This window comes from Xenopus laevis, chromosome 8S, assembly GCF_017654675.1.
Source record: "Xenopus laevis strain J_2021 chromosome 8S, Xenopus_laevis_v10.1, whole genome shotgun sequence".
In the NCBI taxonomy this organism is placed as follows: Eukaryota; Metazoa; Chordata; class Amphibia; order Anura; family Pipidae; genus Xenopus; species Xenopus laevis.
This window is the reverse complement of record NC_054386.1, coordinates 73,575,531-73,591,537: the sequence shown is the minus strand read 5'-3', so window position 1 is coordinate 73,591,537 and position 16,007 is coordinate 73,575,531.

Here is a 16,007-nt window from a genome sequence, read left to right as displayed (position 1 = left end):
GTTTGGACTGACACATCTATGCTCCTATCATTTTTCCTAGATAAATCTAAAAAACAAAAAAAACAGATTCAGATTAAAGGGATACTGTCATGGGAAAACATGTTTTTTTCAAAATGAATCAGTTAATAGTGCTGCTCCAGCAGAATTCTGCACTGAAATCCATTTCCAAAAGAGCATACAGATTTTTTTATATTCAATTTTGAAATCTGACATGGGGCTAGACATTTTGTCAATTTCCCAGCTGCCCCATGTCATGTGACTTGTGCCTGCACTTCAGGAGAGAAATGCTTTCTGGCAGGCTGCTGTTTTTCCTTCTCAATGTAACTGAATGTGTCTCAGTGGGACATGGGTTTTTACTATTGAGTGTTGTTCTTAGATCTACCAGGCAGCTGTTATCTTGTTTTAGGGAGCTGTTATCTGGTTACCTTCCCATTGTTCTTTTATTTGGCTGCTGGGAGGGAAAAGGGAGGGGGTGATAATCACTCCAACTTGCAGTACAGCAGTAAAGAGGGATTGAAGTTTATCAGAGCACAAGTCACATGACATGGGGCAGCTGGGAAATTGACAAAATGTCTAGCCCCATGTCAGATTTCAAAATTGAATATAAAAAAATCTGTTTGCTCTTTTGAGAAATGGATTTCAGTGCAGAATTCTGCTGGAGCAGCACTATTAACTGATTCATTTTGAAAAAATGTTTTTTTCCCATGACAGTATCCCTTTAAGGGCAAAATTTCTCAAAGGCAAATAGTATGCAATAATAGTGTTTGCAACTACTTTTACACTCCAAGCCAAACCAGCATGCACCCTGGTTACAAATGGTGATTATGACACTGCCTTTCATTTTCATCAAGAAATGAGGAATACAAAGGATATAACTGACCCAGATGCTAAATTCAGCTGTGTATATTTTAGATACAAGACAAGATTCATTTATTTTTTGCAAATCTTTATATGAAATTGTTCGGTTTGTGGAAAAATTCAGAAACATTTATTAAAAAAGATAAATTCAAAATGCAATCTCTGTAGGTCTTGTCATTGCCCCAGATTTTCTGAGAAGATTCAATACCCATGATACAGCGATAGAAACATTTGTGTTTGTTATTAAAGGACATGTAAAGCCTACATTTTCCTACCATGTATATAACTTTGGCATATGTTCCCCACCCAAGTCACATCATTTGTACTGCATATACCCCCTTCATTTGTCAACGCCATCAAGTTTTCCTAAAACAAATAGCAGCTTTCACCCGGCGGCCATTTTCCCTCTGACACATCATCAGTAACACTGACATCTGCAATGCAGAATGCAGGTTTACACAGGCAGAACTTACTTTGATAAAATGTTCTGCTGGGGTTGAGCACTGTAATGGTTAAGCCGAGCTCAGGTAGTTAGGAGAAAAAAATAGGACCAGACAGCTAGAGCAGAGTTTCTATGGGAAACAGTAATGCTATCTCTTCATTGGCTGTTAGACTGGAGGGTGTGTTTAATAATCTGAGCTGAGAAGAACTGAGCGTGCTCATAAGTCAACAGCCAAAGTAAATTCCTGATGGAGGGGGCAGAGTGGGTTAGAGGAGGAGATAGAGGGGATGCTGCAGCCTTACTATTAACCTTTTAACAATCAGAGTGGCAGTTATCTTAAAATTTCAAAGTGGCTGTTCACTGATTACATTTTTGTGGAGTGGGTTTATATGTCCTTTAAGGCTGACCCCTCAGAGCTACTCTTGCACTGCTATTAACCGCTATTAAGTTCCATTTCCTGTTGGTTTTGATTCTCTAGTTTTGATGTCTGCCATACCCATACTTTTGTGGTCTTACTAACCTCCCAGAACTACCTGTTAGTCACGCCAATATGAATAAAGAGCTGCAATTATTATTTTCTGAATATTTCTAATACATTCTAAGAAAATGCTGAAATATTGCTCTTTGGTATACAGTATGATTTCAGCATTAGGGATACTAAATAATCTTATGCAAAGAGAAGTGAGTGGCTTTATATCACAGCTTTAAGAATATTCTGTTATATATGTTTATTTTCCCTATGAGAAATTAGTCATGCATATTTATTCATAAGAAAAGAAACGGCTGGCTCTAATCTCTTTCAATATCTATTTAAAGATTATCAAAAAGCACCAAAACATGGTTGTGCTTAAAACATTCAGTGACGGAAAACAGCTACTGGGTAATAGCTCACCAAGTAGGAAAATTGATCTGGGTGTCCAAACCCCAGGTCCGACACTTGAAAGGAAACCAATTAGACTTTAGTGTTATAAATAGTCAGCAGAGCTTGCACTCTCCGAATTGGCCAGGTGGACCTGGTGCCATGCCCCAAACCCATAGCTTAGGCAATGTAAATCATTACATTTAAAACTTCATTACAGTTAAAACTTGAAGCTTTATTCCATCATGTTAAAAGATATTCGTCCTAACGCTGATACGAAACGCGTTAGGAGGCATATCTTTTAACATGATGGAATAAAGCTTCAAGTTTTAACCTCAACCAACTTGGCTGCAGGAGTGCGTGCACAATTATTTCGAATGCATATTTATTTACATTTTTTTCTTTTTTTTCTTTAAAAAAGCATCACAATGTTCAGTTTCTGTCTTTATAGAAAGGAAAAACAAAATGTTTCACTCATCCACCTGATTTCACATAGTATAAAGTGTTTGTCCCATCCAAATGTTCCTAAGCCTTTTTATATTTCTCTGGCCTGTCCATAGCCTGCCCCTCGGCTGCTGCAATTTGTTATACCTGGTAACCAGTCAATAAAACTGATGAAACCTATCAGACCCTAGGAACTTTGCAGCATGGATGGGACCTCCTGGGACATAGACTTCTGTAAAATCAGTACATTGTAGATCAGTGATCCCCAACCAGTAGCTCGTGAGCAACATGTTGCTCTCCAACCCCTTGGATGTTGCTCCCAGTGGCCTCAAAGCAGGTTCTTATTTTTGAATTCCAGGCTTGGAGGCAAGTTTTGGTTGTATAAAAACCAGGTGCACTGCCATACAGAGCCTCAATGTAGGTTGACAATCCACATGGGGCTACTAAATGGCCAATCACAGCCCTTATTTGGCACCCTGGGAATATTTTTCATGCTAGTGTTGCTCCCCAACTCCTTTTACTTCTGAATGTTGCTCACGGGTTCAAAAGGTTGGGGATCCCTGTTGTAGATGATGATGATGGTTCTGTAGCTTCTCACTTCCACCCTGTATCTAAAAAGGCTGGAGTGACTGGATGTGTAACATAATAGCCAGAACACTACTTCCTGCTTTTCAGCTCTCTTGGTTTCCACTGACTGGTTACCAGGCAATAACCAATCAGTGACTTGAGGGGGGCCACATGGGTCATAACGCTTTGCTTTGAATCTGAGCTGATTGCTAAGGATCAATTTCAAACTCACTGAATAGTTATGTCCCATGCGGGCCCCCTTAAAGTCACTGGCAAACTCAGAGTTAGAGAGCTAAAAAGCAGGAAGTTCTGTTCTGTTAGACATCCAGTCAGTCCAACCTTTATACATTACATTTATGGCTATCAAACTATATTATAATTTTGCACAACCTTTTTATTTCCCCAGTTTTGATTTTTACACTGAACTGTTCCTTTAATATGCCCCTTGGGATAACATTCAACCCAAGGGCTTACTTAAGTTGCAAGAATCTCAGTTATTTGCACGTGCTATGAAGAAATACATGTTTATCATGGTATGATGAATAAGGGCCCCTAAACGTATCTGCAATGATAGCACTTCAAGCTGAATGTCCTTGCAGGCAGGACCTTCAGATTTTTAGTTCTAAAACTCGTTTGTTACATCATTGTGAGACCCCTGTTTGTTAACTATTGTAAAGTTCTACATAAATTGCTTCCACTATAAGATTAAATGATCAGACCACCTGTATGTGTGCTTCCTGTGTGTTCAGTTACTATAGTGTTTTAAGATTCATTTATTACAAGTGATATCACACTTTTTAGTGGCATCCTCTGCTTAGAGGCTTATGTGTTAATGCAACAGTCAGTTTCACTTTGCATCAGATGTGTCACTTTCGATTCAGTGGCTTTCTCGAACTGAGCAGGCTTATGTTTGAAGTGATAGTATATTTACTGGAAGATAGGTTTCCTTATATTTGTTTTTAAAAACAGCAATCTGAATTTCAAGCACCATTTCAAAAATGTATATTGTCGTACTGAAAAAAAAAACCTTAATATTTTGCAAATATACAAAATGATACCCAAAAGGATACTATCCTTAAAGGATAAGTAAACCTTTCAAATAAGCAAATGTTAAATTGATAAGGGGGCTAATCTAAGCACTTTTGCTATGTAAATTCATTGTTTATTTATTTTTTTATTCCAAGATATTAAGGAATACATGTACTGTTAATATGAATGACTTTTGATCCAACAGCAGTGTCAGACTGGGACACCAGGGGCCCTCCCAAAAACCTTTGACCAGGGGCCCACCAATTAATCTTAGACCAGGGGCCCACTCTCAGTACTATTATTCTTCCTCTCTTCACTCAACCTCTATTCTCCTAGTCTCTTTTCTTTACATACTATAATCTGTTATTCCATTCCATTTAGCCTCTTTGTTCAAATAGAAATAGGCAGTGGCCATGAAATAAGCCAAATGTTTACCAGCACAAGGGCCCACTGACACCTGGGCCCACCGGGACATTTTAGGTGCTTAGTAATTTGTGCAATCAATTCAGTGCTAGCGCGACAACCAATTAATTTATCAGTATAACCATCATTTAAATTATCAATTCATTTAACCATTAATTAAAGTGCCAGTGCTTCAATATACTATCAAGTAATTATGAATTCATTTTAAACCATCAATTAATTAAGGTGCCAGTGCTAATAAATATCAGATTAAAAAGAATTTTATCCATTAGCCAGCAATTCATGAAAAAAAGAGATTGAAATGGAAAATAGAATAGAGGTGGAGCTGTCCCAATATCTCCTAAATAATATTTTTTTCTGTCATCGCCCTGGGACACAACACAGGGAGGGTCATTTTTCAACACTGGGCAAATTTGCCCAAGGGCAGTAACCCATAGCAACCAATTGGATTGCTGTTTTCATTGTTCTACTTGCAGCTGTCTTTAAAAAGCTAATCACTGATTGGTTGCTATAGGTAACTGCCTATTGGCAAATTTGCCCAGTGTTGATAAATGAGCCCCACGGAGAAAGGCTGGACACTGGAAACTGCAGTCTCAAATATTAAACTAATCTGTAGAAGAACTGACTAAAAAAACGCAAATCCTCAGAGCCATAGAGTAAAAGAGAATTGGAGAATGAAGAGCTGCTTCGATATTAACCCAAACCCTTGTAGGGCTATCAAGCACAGTGATCAGTGCTGAAGGCTTTTTTAAAAAAAAATATTTAAAATATAAAAGAGCAGAGGTTTTGCCGATGCGCGTTTCGCATTTGTATTGTCAAGGCAGAATTTCTGCCTTAAATTGTAAAATTTAAAATAAAGGAATAATCCTTTGGTTTTGGAAAGATGAACACATCATTTTGCCTCTTTATAGATCCGTAGTATGACCATCTCTTGAGTATGCAATGCAGTTTTTGAATCCTTTCCCATAAAGGGAAACATGGTTTGATTGACATGGTGACTGACCACGAATTGCCTCTGATGTCACTTGCCTGCTCCCAACATCATCTGCCTGCCACTTGATCTCACAGTCCTGCCTGTGATGTCATTAAACTCCCTTTTTTTTCTGAAGCCCAGGGTGGAAACCCTAGCTTTGCCTAAATATCTCATATTCCTAGAAAGTGCTATAACAGAAGCTAGTCCCGTATCTGGCCGCGTTCACCTCGTTCACAGGGTCCCTGTTCCCAAACTTTCACTAGCAGTGTTGTCCCTCTAGGGCACAACTAATCCCAGGCTCCCCAGGCACATTCATTTGGGTTAGCAGATAAAGGTCAAAAAGGAAGACCTGTCCCTTTCCATAGACCATATTGAAGTGTGACAGGAAGTGGTCACTAGCTCCACACTAAGCAGCACTAAGAGTCAATAACATGGATTTGTAGATTAGAGAAATTAGATAAATGGGCTTCTGCCTAGCAACTAAAGAATAGATTGTGTAGGGGTCTAAAGCCTTAGGAATTGTTGACCCTAGAGATGGCAATTGCAGCAGGGAAATCGGCATAGCATGCGTAGAAGGTTAAGATGCCATGACGCAACACTTTAGGAACAGTTTATAAACGTTTGTTACTTTTTCCGAATGGCAGCAATATTAAAAAATTTATATTAGCCTTTAAAATGTAGCCTTAAAGGGATACTGCCTCGGGAAAACATGTTTTTTTTAAAATCCATCTTAAATCTGTTTCTCAAAAGAGCAAACAGATTAATTTATATTTAATTTTGAAATCTGACATGGGGCTAAGCATATTGTCAGTTTACCATCTGCCCCCAGTCATCTGACTTATGCACTGATAAAATTCAGCCACTCTTTACTGCTGTATTGCAAGTTGGAGTAATATCACCCCCCCAGCAGCCTAACAAAAGAACAATGGGAAGGTAACCAGATAACAGCTCCCTAACACAAGATAACAGCTGCCTGGTAGATCTAAGAACAGCACTCACTGATAAAATCCAGGTCCCACTGAGACACATTCAGCTACATTGATTAGGAGAAACAACAGCCTGCCAGAAAGCAGTTCCGTCCTAAAGTGCTGGCTCTTTCTGAAAGCGCATGACCAGGCAAAATGACCTGAGATGGCTGCCTTCACAGGAATGTAATTTTATATTCTAGGGTGCATTATTTGCAGTGTAAACAATGTAATTTAGAAATAAAAACTACACATTAAAAATAATGACAGAATCCATTTAAATACAGTTTACTGACAGAGGGAATAAAGGACCCCGTTATATGTAAATATGTGTTCCTTTCTACATTTAATTGATATCATAACCTTGTTTGGTATGTATGTTGAAAAAAATCAAGAGTTTGATAAAAATAGATGCAAGCAGAACCCCTAGAACAGAACTGCTGTTTTCATTTCTATTATAAGCAGCCGCCTCTGCACTTGTCTGTATTGTGGGTTTTACATCTCATACAAAGTTCACCCTCTTGGGGGAGATGAATAATATTCTAATCATAGAATAGTTGATAAAGACAGAGCATTCATTGCAGCCTCTGCCACTCCCTGACTAGTTCCCAAATGACACTCAAGTTAGAATGGGGCAGGAGGGGGAAAGCCAATGTTCCTCCACCATACTGCCCCTCATGCGGGTCTCTGCTCTCTGAAACAAAAGGGATATATGAAAGTGAGGGTAACAGAAAAAACATTTTTCTAAAGGTGACAAAAATATGTGACAAATATAGCCAGTCAAGTATTAAAAAAATACAATTAGTTTCTACAAGTTTGCCCAAGGAAGTAAAATAAAACTCACTACAAAAGGTTGATTCTCAGATTCATTCAGATTTTCACAGTTACAAAATCAGCACAATTAGCATTATAATTTAATAATCAGCCCTGTAGAATTCAGTTTCAGTGACTGACAAACCTCATATTCTCCTTGATGATTAACAATGACCCCATAGCTCAGCTTCTGAACAGCTGCCCAGAGCACAATGAGCATGAGCAGTGTCACTGACACTCCTAACAAAATCCAAGATGGTGACATCCTGTGGCAACTTTGAAGGTCTGGACCATTACTGGTATAGATTTGCTGAGCCTTTAGCTCAGTATAGAAAAGACAGCACTTTGAGACATATTTGTTTTTTAGGGTTTAATTCTCCTTCCTTCTAGTATTGTTTGTTAAAGGGGTTGTTCACCTTCAAACACTTTTTTCAGCTCAGTTGGTTTCAAATAGATCACCAGAAAGAAAGACTTTTTCCAATTACTTTCTATTTGTGGTCATTTCGCTAATATTGAAGTGTAAAGTTTAATTTTTCACTTTCTAAAGCAGCTGGGGGAGGTGTTGCCGACTCTTTAACGGTTTTAAATTGATACATTTAGTTGATACATTTGTTATCTTTGTCTCTGCTAAGGAGACTCATCAGAAGTAGACATGATCAGAAAAAAAAGGAGTAAAAATCGCTATTGAGAAGACCTGCAAACCCACAAAACCGCGACCTGCGTCTATAAATAAATAAGCGTTAAAAACCTGAGCGGGTTAGATCGGAGTTTGTAGCAGCCGATATTGAGATAAATTCGGACCTTGATAAATAACCCCCTAAGCTTTAAACTTCAATTTTGGGAAAACTGTAAAAAATAAAAGATAGAAATGCAATTGAAAAAAGTCTTTGTTTATTAAACATAGATGGCTAAAAAGCCCGAATATAAAAACACGGCATCTCAAAACTGTCAAGGTTGCATAAAAGTCAATGGGAACAGTCCCATTGATTTTTGGTTGTGTCGGGGGTTTCGGGCAATTTCATTATGTTTTCAGAGCTTTCGGGTGAAAACTCCGAAAAATTCAGCGTTTTCGGGGAAAATTCACAAAAAAAATCGTGAAAATCTGAGCTTTTCCTGCAAAGCAAATTTTCGGCAAAATGTTATAATAAATAAGCGTTAACAACCCGAGCGGGTTAGATCGGAGTTTGTAGCAGCCGATATTGAGATAAATTCGGACCTTGATAAATAACCCCCTAAGCTTTAAACTTCAATTTTGGGAAAACGGTAAAAAATAAAAGATAGAAATGCAATTGAAAAAAGTCTTTGTTTATGGTGAACAATCTGAAAACAACTGAACTGAAAAAAGTGCATTGCAGGTGAACAACCCCTTCAATGGTTTTCTTGTGCTACCTTAGCAGTTGACACATTTGTTATCTTTGTCTCTGCTGAGGAGACTCATCAGAAGTAGACATGATCAGAAAAAAAGGAGTAAAAATCGCTATTGAGAAGACCTGCAAATCCACAAAACCGCGACCTGCGTCTATACCCGCACCCAGAACTTCTCCTGCTAAGGAGACTCATCAGAAGGTTTTTGCGTGTAACCCACGGGTACCCGACCCGCTGCAGGACTCTACACTGAGCTGCCTGATTGAAACACTAGAGACAGGAACATTAAGGGAGTTATTTACTAAGCTCTGAATACCCGAAATCCGAAAAATTTGTGATTTTTTTTATAAAATCTGACTTTTAAAAAAATCACAAATTTTTCGGAATTTATTAAACATAGATGGCTAAAAAGCCCGAATATAAAAACACGGCATCTCAAAACTGTCAAGGTTGCATAAAAGTCAATGGGAACAGTCCCATTGATTTTTGGTTGTGTCGGGGGTTTCGGGCAATTTCACTATGTTTTCAGAGCTTTCGGGTGAAAACTCCGAAAAATTCAGCGTTTTCGGGGAAAATTCACAAAAAAAATCGTGAAAATCTGAGCTTTTCCCGCAAAGCAAATTTTCGGCAAAATGTTATAATAAATAAGCGTTAAAAACCCGAGCGGGTTAGATCGGCGTTTGTAGCAGCCGATATTGAGATAAATTCGGACCTTGATAAATAACCCCCTAAGCTTTAAACTTCAATTTTGGGAAAACTGTAAAAAATAAAAGATAGAAATGCAATTGAAAAAAGTCTTTGTTTATGGTGAACAATCTGAAAACAACTGAACTGAAAAAAGTGCATTGCAGGTGAACAACCCCTTCAATGGTTTTCTTGTGCTACCTTAGCAGTTGACACCTGCAGTCTGACACATGCTGCACTTGATATGCTTAACAGGAAGCAAGCTCCTCCGCATACATTATGTATAACGGGACAGGAAATATATAACCTCTTGTACAACACAGCACACATTTCTTCAACTTATTAAACGAGAAGAAATTAAAAATTCACTAGAACTTTCATTCAAAAGTTATATGCAAAGACTTTTCTTTTTCAAAAATAGTTTTGGATAACTAGGTTACAGGAACTGAACATTTCTATTACAGAATGTACTTGAAATACAGTAAAATATCACATAATAAATAATTCACAAGCTTATACGTAACACTAACGGGTAATGTAAAAATTAAAGCAAAAGTGCTCAAAAGCACACTCCATGATAAGCAAAGTATTATCCTTTGTGTATACAGTACTGGAATATTCCATAGCAAAGATTATTTATCATTCACATTAGACCCTGCTAAAAGTCTACGGTTCCAATCACATTCATATAATATGGTAAATTCTATCAGAAAACAGTTAGGGGCAGATTTATCAAAGGTCTAGGTATTTTTTGTGTACCTCGACTAGGGAATAGTCCAAATTTGATTCGAATTTGAAAAAAATTTGAAAATTCTAATATCGAAATTTATCATGTACTGTCTCTTTAAAAATTCGACTTCGACCATTCGCCATCCAAAACCTGCTGAATTGCTGTTTTAGCCTATGGGGGACCTCTTAGAACCTATTTGGAGTCAATTGTGGGCTTTGAAAAATCAAAATTTTTTTGGGGAAAAACTTTGAATCTAATTTGATCGATTGCGCTTTTAATTCGATTCGAACGATTCGAATTCGGCCGAATATGGACCTATTAGATTGAAAAAGGACCTATTCGACCCCAAAAGAAAACTTCGACTTAATTTCGGTTGGTCTTTTTGAATTCAAATTTCAACGTTTTTTCAATTTGAAATTCGACCCTTGATAAATATGCCCCTTAAACTTATTGCATAGTTTTGGAGTGAAGGCGGAAGCAAGACCACCCTTGCTTCTCTGAACATAGGGATAGGCTAGGAACACAATGAAGTATTAAAGGGGTTGTTCATAGCTGTTAGTATGACATAGAGAATGATATTCTGAGACAATTTTCAATTCCTTTTTATTTTTTATTATTTGTGGTTTTTGAGTTATTTAGCTTTTTATTCAGCAGCTCTCCTGTTTTTAATTTCAGCAATCTGGTTACTAGGGTCCAAATTATCCTAGCAAACATGCATTGTGATTTGAGTAAGAGACCAGAATGTGAATAGGAAAGGCCTGACTGAGGAGTAATAAAAGTAGCAATAACAATACATTTGTAGCCTTACAGAGCATTTGTTTTATAGATTGGGGTCAGTGACCCCCATTTGAAAGCTGGAAAGTGTCAGAAGAAGAAGGCAAATAATTCAAAAACTATGAAAAAAGAAAAAATGAAGACCAACTGAAAAGTTGCTTAGAATGATCCATTCTATAACATACTAAAAGTTAACTTAAAGGAACAGTTCTGTGTAAAAATAAAAAATGTATGAGTCTTTTACTTTCAATGTTAGGATATTTCTTTATTCTTATCTTGTTTACAGCGTTTGTTGGTGCCTGCTTCATGTATCATTGTAACTTACAATGAGCAGCTTACAAGCTGTTTCTTTTATAATAAACAGCTTATAGCTATTTATTTTTCCCCACCTATCACAATGAAGTGAAAAAGATTAACTGTCCTAGACAGACTCAAAGCGAGTTAACATTGACAGCAGCATCTGTCTCTTTATATTATCTGCACTTGTGCTTCTTACTCCTGAAACAATGTAGCATAAGCCAATTGATTAACAAACCTAGTGGACTTATGCTATATTTGAAAGGCCAGAAAAAGTTACAGAGGGAGTGAGATAAACAATATTGTTTTTTAATTGTATAAATAACTATAAGGGTAAGCCCAGACGAGGAGATTCGGGGAGATTTTGTCGCCTGGCGACTTATCGCCACGTCTTTTGCGCGACTATCTCCCCGAACTGCCTCAGCGTCTTTTCCCCATAGGCTACAGCGCAAAATCGCCTGCGCTAATGCAAACACGGCAATGCATTTTCAATAATCGCCCAAAGTTGCCTCACTGAGTTGCCTCACTGCACCGTAAATCCTAGGATCCCAAGGGGCGGCCCTGTATTAAATGGAATTTTACATAATAGATCTCAATTGATGAATTGTCCCCTTAAGTCCTACCTTAAAAAGTGCAGGTATTTTAAAAATTTTTTTTAAAAAATCATGCTTTATAGAAATAGTGTAGAAAGGGACAAAATACAGACTAAAGGTGGCCATACACGGATAGATCCGCTCGTTTGGCGATGTCGCCAAACGAGCGGATCTCCCTCCGATATGCCCACCTTGAGGTGGGCAATATCGGGCTGATCCGATCGTGGGCCCTAGGGCCCAACGATCGGATCCTAGCGTTCGCCAAACGGGCGGTCGGATCGCGGGACCGCATCAACGAACAGATGCGGCCGCGATCCGACGGGATTTTTAATCCCATCCGATCGAGATCTGGCCGACTTTCGGCCAGATCTCGATCGGGGAAGCCCGTCGGGGGCCCCCATACACGGGCCAATAAGCTGCCGACACGGTCTGTCGGCAGCTTTTATCGGCCCGTGTATGGCCACCTTAAAACAGTGAACATTTTATATAAAGGTTAATGGTACTTTCATTTCCTGGTGTTACTCGGTTTAATGCATACAATGCTATATGTTTGTAGTGCATGTGAATGTGGGAGAAGCTCCAGTAGCACAGTAACATACATTCTATTTGCATGCCCACTTTCCAGTGTTATAAGTGGTGGTTTTGTAGAAACTCCCTTTTAATCTCATGTTTCTCTACAACGGTTGTTTCCACTGCCAACCCACACAAGCATTTTTTTTAAAAAATAAACCTGAACCAGTTGTATTGTTTCTAAATACTTATGACTCAACTCTTCAATGAGAAAACTTCCCCTCTTAAACTGGCCATAGATGCAAAGATCCGATTGTACAATCGGACTTTCCCATCCCCCGACCTGCCACTAACCATTCATATCACAGTCTTACCATTCCGATCAAATAAAGTAGTAAAAGAACAGATCAGCCAATGTTCTATACCTCTGACAGCAATCGTATGATACTTATGTCTGACAAAGCTGGTGACAGTCTCCCACTGAAAATCGCATGATCGGCAACACACGCAGAGATATTATCGGCAGGCGACAGAAATTTTCTAACCTGTCCAATCGACCAAACGACCGATCTCCACCGGACGAAAAATGTCAGGCAAATACGTCAAGAAACTACCAAATCAATAGACTCTATGGGATTTGCAAGTTTGAAACCACACTTTACATAAATACGCAGCGTATTTAAAATATGGCGTCCAAATTCTCGCGGGATAAATGACACATATATGTTTTTATGGCTTGTGACGTAATTACGTTGTGTATTGATGATCATTCCTGCTCCAATTTGCATGTACTGTAAATAGTTTTTCTATTTCTAAATAGCTTTTCAATTTTCTATTTCCAGCCAGAGGAATTATGGGGAATGAGAACCATATGAAGTGCATGTTGGGAAAAGAAACCTACATGCTGAAAAACGCATGTTGACGGTCGCGTATGGTTTCAGTGGCGTATTTACGCCCAACGGAGCTTTTTTAAAAACAAAACGTTAAAAACGTCATGTCTGGCCTTGCCCTAAGGGGCAGATTTATCAAAGGTCAAATTTCGAAGTTATGTGAATTTTTTTTAACTAATAAATTTGAATGCACTCTCAATTTGAATGGGAGGTTATCTATGAAAAAACTCAAACATCTAATATTCGATTGAATACGAAATACCCAAAACTTCGAATCGAGTTTTCCTCCAAAAAAAAACAAAACTTGAATGTCAGGAAGGCAAGTAACATCTTCAAATGGTTTAACAGACCTCTGCCATCGACTTGTAAATTAACTCGGCGAATATTCGAATTAGAACCAGGGTAAGGTGTGATAAATCTCACATTCAAATTCGAGTTGGCGATTTAAAATTCGAATTTGTGAGTTTTGACCAAAAAAAAAAAATATATATAATATATATACCTGCATGTGTATTGTATTGTGTAACTGGGCTGTATGATCCTGTAGAATGTTTAGGGACCAGCAGAGTCATCCATTTATTCACCCCCTGATGCCAGCCCCCTCACCCACGTGGAGTCCCCCATGGGCTCCACTTCATTTGAATATAGACGCGCTTGCATTACCTGCAGCGTTACCGTGATTTTCATTCCTAATGCATTAACTATGATAACAGTGAATTAGATCGTAGTTATTAGGCATCATTTTCCCATATGTCCACCTGGGAGTATAGCATACAAAGTGCATAAGAATCGCAATTGGAAATACACCTTTATATAGTATAAAAACACTCGAACGATCCCTTGGCTTGAATAAAATTATTATGTTATCCCTTGATTGTAGTAGAGGTCTGACCTAAGTCAGTACTGGGTAGGTAACAAAAACAAAAGAAAAAGTACCCCGCTTACAATCTTGCTAGAGCTGTTACTATATAAATTGTTTCAAAACCTGTTAGTAAAATTTACATATGTTGCCGTGCAAGCCCTGTGATTAACGTTGGACCAATCTAATAAATGGTATTGACTTAAAGTGCCGTGCTATAAATTCATTGTATAATAAATAAGAATTAAGAATGAAATTGATTATAAATAAAGTGCAGTGCAATGAAATTTGTTACTTAATTTGAAATGAAAAAACTTTGATTAAATCCAGCCACAATAAATCGATTAAAAATTGTGGCAATAATAAGGCGTGATAGTGCTTGGCAGTGCTAATTCAATAATTCATTATAACTCAGGTAATTGATTATAAATTAATTAGAGTAACCGCATAAATATATCCCTATTTATGCGGTTACTCTAATTAATTTATAATCAATTACCTGAGTTATAATGAATTATTGAATAAGCACTGCCAAGGACTTTATTATTGAATTGTTGTCCAAGTTTGGACGCAGTTACCTCTATCACGCCTTATTATTGCCACAATTTTTAATCGATTTATTGTGGCTGGATTTAATCAAAGTTTTTTAATTTCAAATTAAGTAACAAATTTCATTGCACTGCACTTTATTTATAATCAATTTCATTCTTAATTCTTATTTATTATACAATGAATTTATAGCACGGCACTTTAAGTCAATACCATTTATTAGATTGGTCCAACGTTAATCACAGGGCTTGCACGGCAACATATGTAAATTTTACTAACAGGTTTTGAAACAATTTATATAGTAACAGCTCTAGCAATATTGTAAGCGGGGTACTTTTTCTTTTGTTTTTGTTACCTTTATATAGTAGCCATGATAATGTTGCCCAATTATATCGGTACAGTTAAAAAATTATTTTATCTACAAACTAGAACGATACTTTTAAATCACATATATAGGATCGAAATTAAGGATCGAGGTTAAATCTGATGAATAAACCGGTCTCGTATATCATAAATCTACAAAGGAAATACATGATACAAAGTATCATTTCTGATGATTATAAATCAGGAAGTTCACCCCTGAAAAGAATAACAAATTAACAGTACACACTGAATTTAAATCGTTATATACAGGGCCGGTTATACATAGTGGCCGCCCCTAGGCCCACTGCTGTTCTTCACCCCAATGTGGGTGTGGTTGTGTAGCATGCCGCCCCCCTAAAATCCTGCCACCCTAGGCCCAGGCCTAGGTGGCCTTTCCACAAATCCGGGCCTGGTTATATATGTGTTGGGTTATAATTACATAAATGTGGCCACCGACAAAATAATTGAATTGGACAAGAGGGCTGTTTCCAGATCTCCCCCTCTTATCCCCAAGGAAACCTTCGAGAGACCCATGGCTCTTAAAGGAGAAATCAACCTGTGGGGAAAAAACCCTACCCCCACCCCAGGTAGACCTCCCTCCCTCCCTCCTCCCCCCCAGGCTAACTACCGGGGGAAATAACCCATACTCCATACTTAGCCCTCGGCGCAGATTCTTCCAGTGAAGTTCCACGTGTCCATCTTCCGCGTCCTCGGTAAGCTGACTGGGAGATTGTCAATTTTGCGCATGCGCAGTTGCGCAAGCCGGCAGACTGCTCCAACTGTGCATGTGCAGAAATACCGATCTCGCAGTCAGCTTACAGAGGACATGGAAGATGGACGTGTGGAACTTCGCTGGAGTATGGGGCATCTCCCCGGGGGGTAGTTAACCTGGGAGGAGGGAGGAAGGTCTACCTGGGGTGGGGGGTAGGGTAGGGTTAATTTCTACTTTTAATCCTTGTTTGAATGATTGTGGCCTCCGGACCTCTCGTGTATGACGTACTGGAAGTTGATTCGGTGATT